Below are 7,500 nucleotides of genomic sequence, written 5' to 3' on the forward strand. Positions count from 1 at the left end.
ATGGGGACTACTTGCCAAACTTATGGGGACATGATACTTACACAACTACTTATGGGGACTACTTGCCAAACTTATGGGGACATGATACTTACACGACCACTTATGGAGACTACTTGCCAAACTTATAAGAGGACGTGCCAATAAACAACTACTTCTACTAATGGGATTATTTGCCATAGCTGAGCTATTGATTTTCTTCATTGAAGGGCACGTGTTTGCATGGAAACCAACCTATATTGTCTCTTTGTGTCTGTTTGAAAGGCCAATAAGGTTGAAGATGATACCAAGGTTCTGATATTATGCAATTGTATGATTTTTCACTCTATTTCAGCCACATCCCATCTCATAATCACAAGAAATCTGATTATCTGAACAAAATAACAAAAAAATGCTACATTTAGTTTGCATTGGAAACATCGACACTTGATTTTGAACACATGAGGAGCACAATAATAATAGACTGTTGGGTCAAAGGGGGGAGGAAGATGCATTACAAATATAGGGACCATGGAATAAACTAATATTGGAAAGAGTGATATACTTACTGACAATAATAATAATAATAATGATGATGATGATGATGATGATGATGATGATGATGATGATGATCATAATTACCTATCACTGGATGAGGCTGAGTATGACCCGAAGAATTATAAAGATTGAGGAGTTTTCCAGTACAAATCCTTCTAATCTTACTTTTGAGATATATGGATAAAAATTTACGGGTAATTAACCTACTTTAAATATGCTCTCTCAGTTCCTAAGACCTTGTAACAAAACTTTTCAAAGGAGAACTGTTTTTGATCGGAAAGTTGATCATGTGACCAGCTACTGCAAAAGGCCTATTAGTGACAATTTATACTTTCTTATAGCTGCCTTAGGACATTCCTTCACTTCAAATCGACTGTCCGCCCAGCCCTAGCTTCGCGAGGTTTTGAGAGTCACGTATTTGTAGTATATTTTAAACTTTAAAAAGATTAGGTTTTAAGATTCTTGGAAAAAGGAAAACTGTAATACATTTGGTTGAAACACCAATTTGTTTATGAGAGAATTTCTAAAGACTTTATATCTGAACAAAAAAAGCAATGAGATAGGATTCCCTTTCCTACAGTGTGCACGGCCGGTGAGACCAGTTCCTAGACGCTGCCTTCCTTTGAGACCATCATAGGTAATCCAATGTGGATCATCAGAGGCGCGCAGCCTGTCATGGGAGAATTTTGGGGGGCTTTGGTAGAATCTAATATGGCGGCCAAGCTCTTTCTGGAAAATCCTCCTTCTGATCAAATAAGCCAGTTTTTCGAGGAGTACATGTCTTGTACAGAAAACGGCACGGAGTTGAGGGATATTTCATGCTTTTTTGCTGAGTTCGAAGCAGCAGTAGGAGTCATCGAAGAGAAATACAACGTTTAGTGGTCGAAATCCAGACTTGCAAAAGTTGATTCCCATCCAAGGAATGGTCAAAAAGGACAATGAAAAAGCTTCACGAAAAGGTAATTAGAAGACTGCGCTCAAAACCAACTTTAGCGACACCATGGAGAGGAGATTTCACTATGAACATTTCCTGAGAAGTTTTTGATTTGATTTACCATAAAATTGTTAAGTCCAACATTATTAAACAACTTTGGCCATCAGTCAAGAGAGAAAACCAGCCTGTACTGACATTGGAATCACGGACAGGAAAAAGGCAGTATTTTGTTTTTAACAAAATGAATCAAGGTGGTATTCTTATTAGCCGTAATCACCTCTTAAAGAAGTGTTTGGGAAACTGTGCTGGCGGTGTTCATGCAGTTGAGAGATGTGAAGTGGTTGTTTGCAGGGAAAAACCTATGAGATTTAAATATCATCACAGCACAGAAGTTTTGTCTTTCATTATGGTAATTGGAATTCGGCGTTCCACAACACTTATTAATGGGTACAATACAAGCAATTATGACTTGCTACCAAACTCAGTTATCTGCATGGAGCATTTGCTTTATAGCCTGTGAACAGGCTCCCAAGTGGGGTATAGGGTGAAAAGAAAAATCGGCGAGCCGGGCGGGCGGAGCACGGTATGGGGCGAGGAAGAGCTCGATTTTCATCTTTGCCATAGACCCCACTTGGGAGCCTGTTCACAGGTTATTGCTTTAGAATCCAGGAATTATTTCTTAGTGCTGAGGAACATCCCTGCAGTTCCAATATCCATAATGAAATGGTGAAGTAACTGAAGAACTGAAAGTGGCACTATCTTAAACCATACAACTTCTTTTTATGTTTTGCACAGTTCAATAACCTGATCGTCACCCTTTTTTCAGGGAACTGTATTAAAAATAAACATAACATATCAATGCCTGGGGATGGTCTTGTTACTTATCTCATGACAGAGGCAGCTATTCTTTGACCTCCATCTCTTTCTCCTTCCCATTGGGTTTCATTGCAGATTTTGCATTTTAAAAGTTAGGTTTTCTCAGAGTAGGTCATGTTTAGTTTACAGGGTGCCATAACACCCTGGGGCCAACTCACCACTAAAAACTGAAAGATTCGAGGTTGTGGTAACAGAATTCAGCCCAATGAGATTTAAATATCTTAAGAACTGAAAAATCTGTCTGTGAGTTTTCACAGCTACTGGAATTGACTGAAATTGACTGAAATTGTACTGTTTCATTCAATGGGGGATCAGATTGCAACAATACGCTGTCTCAGTACACTCAGTCTTGATTATTACAGTTTTTTCATGGTCATACCGTTGAGCTTTTGATGTGCAGGAGTATGTAGGAAGAAGTCGTCTGTCATTGTGGTTCCAGTTGCTATTACAATTTAATTAATTGTGAATGTTCCACTGCAGGAGACTAACATTATTGTCTAATATAAATACATTGCATGAACAGACTTTATGTTCCAACATCCATAACATATGTTCCCCTGTTAAGAAAAGTTTATTTACAGTGGACGACTCTACACTTAGACAACAGAAGATCCATAACCAGGATTAACAGTAAAAAAAAAGTGAATGTTCTCTGGTGAAAACATTTGTACCAAAAAACTAAGCTTTGAACAACTTGAAACTTTTCTGCCCCATTGTCCAATGGGCCCAAATTGTTAAATTCTGGTTTAAAAAAATTCAAAAATGTAAGTTTAGAGAAAAATTTAGTCATGTTGCCCACTCCAATATTAAAGGGGTAGGATACATGAGCAGTCATGACACCTGCATGTTGTAGTTTAAATCTGTCATGATCAGATTTTTGTATTTCCAATTTTATGCTGGGAGGTTTCAATTTCAGAGATGCAATTATGACCAGGCTGATTACCGAAGTTTGTGCCGTGTTGCGTAAAACTATGGGCACTCCCTTCTAATATCACAGCAAGCTGGCAAAATGCACTGCTTCCATTGTTTTTAAAACCACACCCATTTTAAATTCTTGTGCAAAAAATACAAAATGTATGTTTAGAGAAAAAAGTCTTGTTGCCAACTACAACATTAAGGGGGTAGGATACGTGAGCAGTCATGACACCTGCATGTTGTAGTTTAAATCTGTCATGATCAGATTTTTGTATTTCCAATTTTATGCTGGGAGGTTTCAATTTCAGAAATGCAATTATGACCAGGCTGATTATTGAAGTTTGTGCCGTGTTGCGTAAAACTATGGGCACTCCCTTCCAACATCACAGCAAGCTGGCAAAATGAACCACTTCCATACCCATTTTTAACTCGTAAATGCGAGCATGCACAATAAACGAGTGATAGCAATGGTGGGTTTTTCACTAGGTTGGTTGGCTGATTCGGCTGTTGACTGTCAAGCATGCGCAGTGAAAGTGCGGTGTCTTGAATTCAATCAATGAAGTGTCGGCATGAACTTTGAATAAAAAAAGAAGTGAAAATTTGTTTCACAGCGCATCAAAATAATCTTATTCAATCTGTAGATAAAAATTTGACAATTATTTTAATGCAAGAATGGAGATTTTTCATTTAATATGAGCAAAGTTATAAGTTTTCCCGTTTTTCCACAAAGTGCGGCGTCTTAAATTGAATGAGTGAAGTGTCTCCATGAACTTTGAATAAAAAACACCCGAAAATTTGTTCCAAGGCGCATCAGAATAACCTTATACAATATGTAGGGAATAAGTTTAGAATCATTTTTATAGTACACATATGGTTATTTCTCGTTACATGATCAGGCAAAGATATGACTTCTTTTAGCTTTCAAGGTAGTGTATGTAGCCATCTTAATTTCAATTAAAATACTGATGCGTCATCTGCATTCACGAGTTGGCTCACAGGAGACTTTGATTTAAAGATAAATTATTTCAAATGTTGTTAACACTTCGATAATCTGATCAATTTACATGATTTTGAGGACACCACAGTGGTTTTCTATGGATATTTTAAAACCAAAACCAGTCTTTAACATGTTTATTAAACCTGCTGTTACAATTACACTGTAATGGTATGTCTAGAGTTAAACAACTGGAAATGTTTAATAGTTGGTGTTGTGGAATACCAAATTGGCATAAGCTTCAGCAGAACAAAATTACACCGATTGCTAATCATGTAGCAACTTTATTTTGAAACGCGAACTAGAAGCAACTGTAATACATGTAGCTTGTTTAGCAGACAGAGATACACAGAAGGTTTTGTTTTCTGGATTTGTCCTACCACCGAGCAGCAATTCTTAGTGATTTTTGTCAAGCAGCTGCAATACCGATTTGATAAATTTTGGAAGCTGCAAATGCAAATTTTCTGTAAAATCATATACCGGCCGCCTTGAATGAACTTCTACATGGTTCATAAAGAGAGAGCTGACGCTTCAGTGAAAGCTACCAATTGTAATCTTAAGTATCATTATTGGCTAATGCTTGTTTTCTGAAGGCTGCACTGGTCGCTTAGGAGAAAAGGGCCAGTTGGTTATTCAAAAAAGTTGTGCCATCGCTTAGGGTAGATGTCACTAGATAGATAGATAGATAGATAGATAGCAGTTTATTGTGAAAATACGCTTAGCTTTTGTGAGACCAGCAAGCTAGGCTCACCAGCTAGTTTACAGGTATTTCACACTAAAAGATTAAAATAACTAATACAAATTAAAAAACATCAAATGGCATACTAGGTAAAATTTAAATTTCTAATACAAATTAATCATCATACGTAAAACAAAAATTTACAATAAAGAAATAAATGGATATAAAAAACTACAATAATTCGTATTGTGTGAGGATCTTTTTAACACAGGGCTTATAATATGTCACAGATTTCACAATGATGGTCACTTTTAGGAGTGATCACAAACAGTGCTTTGTGTAGTTCTGTATTGGCAAAGTCATGCTGCTCACATACATAATAATTTTTAGGTCAACTTACTCTAAGAGCTCTGAACTCCACAGTCTTGATATGGAATCACATCCTCAACATGAATACTGTTATTTGGATCCTTGGAACAAACTTTCTTTTTGGCAAGCAGTTGAGGCTCTAAAAAGAGATAGAGAATCACACCGGAAATTAACTTACCCTATAAATCCCCCTACTGGATGGGGAATTGCAGAAAAACAACTCATGCTTATATGCATCTCATGAATAAACAAGAAAATAACAGTAGAGCATATCTTGTTATGTTCTTTTTACATGTAAGCACAGAATCAATTTTCCACAATCCCACACCTCCTTCTCTTAGGGACTTGACGAATTACAAAAGAAGAAAAAAAGAAACCTTACTAGAGACCCAATAAATTTTTAGTAACGATTAGGCTTACAAGCTAGGTGACATAACTTATTCAACACATTCCACCATTAGCCATTAGCAATGTAAGTAAGCAAACCACTGCCATAACTTACACTCTTTATTCTTCAAACCTTATTAACATTATAATAACTTCCACTTGGCATCACTTGGCATGCATTTAAAAACCATCCCACAGGAATTCTTCATATATTGACAACTTACAGTGTAGGTCCAGTAGTTAGAAGTTACATTGTCTAATTCCAGACATGTAAAATCAGCTAGATCAAGAGGATTGTCACCTCCAAACAACTTATTAAATATTTTTTTATTATATTATATAACTACTGCTGGGAGACTGGGGGTAAAATAAAACTGTGCTCTGCATGCATGTCTAATTCGGAGACTCAGGACCCCATACCAAAGAAAAACATTTTAGATGTGCTGATGTGCTCATTTCCCTACCATGTGATGTCACAAAAACCAGAGACATAATTGAACCTTTTAAGTGGTGGATATGTGATATTAAAACTGGCATGCACATTTTTAAAAGTGCACTTGAATTCTAATTTAAGCATGCCTTTATAATCCATACCTATTGAGCACGCACCTTTTCCAGGGATGGAACAGCTTAGAAGAGCAGGATAAGTGGAACTTGCAGAATAATAATTTATCTCAAACTGAGAACCTTCACTTTCATACCCACACTGGCACTATCAGAAACAAGATCCTATCAAAAACCAATTAAAACAAACATTGTCAACATACATGGCACTGTAAAGATGGTGGGTTTGATGGTTGGGCTTGATAGAGTTTCTGCCTCTCTCATTCAGTATTTCTCTTGAACATTTCGCCTTCAGTCAGCTTCAAAAGGCTAAGAACAAGATTTTAAAGAGATCTACATGTATACAGTATTTGATACATATTACAATGCATCAACAATCTCGGGGACAATCTGGCTTTTTAATACCAATTCACTAAACCACTTAAATCTGAAAATGTTACAAAATGACAGTACACACTGCCCTTACCAGATCATTAAAAAAGCCATGCATTTTCCTTTCCTTGAATTTGACTCCTAAACTTTGTTTCTGAAGAAAGATATGGTAATTAATATAAGTGTAATTCCTTTTTGTTTCATGTCATTTGATGTTTGTTTGTTTGTTTGTTGTCGTTTGTTTCATTTAATGTCGCACCTGAGGATTGCTGAGACACAGTCAAGGTCTTTTTCCATATCAAATCAACCGTGATCATTTGGATTGTTTTCTTTTATTTAATCCCTTCAAAGTTAGAGTTTTTTTTTTTTTTGAGGTTCTACCACAGTACGTACCATCAAATGCTGCTCTTTGCAACTGGATTCCAGGGATTTTAACCTGAAATATGCATACTGGCAGCTGCATGCGATGCATTTGGCGTTGTTACTAAAACAAGGAATGACCTAAAATGATCTAAAATAAGTCCAAAATGTCTTGAAATGATCTGAATGAAATGAAACCAAGATAAAATGAATAAAATTACAGAATTACAGAACTGAGTGCTTACCAAACTAAAGGCTGATATCAGGAAGCTGCTGTGAACTGCCGGAAAGACCGAAGAAGACTTGAAAAGTGCCGATGGTTGCACGTAAGCAGATTTGATGACAAAGTCGTGTAAACAAACCGCACTAGAGTGAATCTTTATTTTTTTTGGTTGGTCTGAAAGACCCAAAAATATCAGCACTGACCAATTTTTTCGGGTTCGTTTTCCGGTCGCACATGTAAAGCCACACGACAAGGCTAAATTTTTGTGTAAACACTGATAAAACACTTTTGTA

General features: G+C 36.6%; 1 protein-coding gene and 1 long non-coding RNA gene across 7 annotated transcripts in view; one reads left to right on the plus strand and one right to left on the minus strand.

Annotated features, from left to right (window-relative positions):
- LOC146455258 (protein mono-ADP-ribosyltransferase PARP14-like) overlaps positions 1–7,500 on the plus strand; it is a 104,613-nt gene that overhangs the window by 43,341 nt on the left and 53,772 nt on the right. The window lies entirely within an intron of this gene.
- LOC146455260 (uncharacterized) overlaps positions 1–7,500 on the minus strand; it is a 12,230-nt gene that overhangs the window by 2,755 nt on the left and 1,975 nt on the right. For 2 of the 3 annotated variants that reach the window (XR_014859069.1, XR_014859068.1), the window contains exons 1-3: positions 6,719–7,500; positions 6,298–6,417; positions 5,333–5,440 (exon numbers count right to left, since the gene is read on the minus strand). The exon at positions 6,719–7,500 is cut by the window's right edge and continues 1,975 nt beyond it. This is a non-coding gene — a long non-coding RNA (uncharacterized LOC146455260). Of the gene's footprint in view, positions 1–5,332; positions 5,441–6,282; positions 6,418–6,718 lie in introns of all 3 variants that reach the window. The other variant, XR_014859070.1, reaches the window with a different exon arrangement.

The sequence above is a fragment of the Pavona decussata genome, unplaced genomic scaffold, assembly GCF_977016875.1.
Source record: "Pavona decussata unplaced genomic scaffold, jaPavDecu1.1 SCAFFOLD_281, whole genome shotgun sequence".
Lineage (NCBI taxonomy): Eukaryota > Metazoa > Cnidaria > Anthozoa > Scleractinia > Agariciidae > Pavona > Pavona decussata.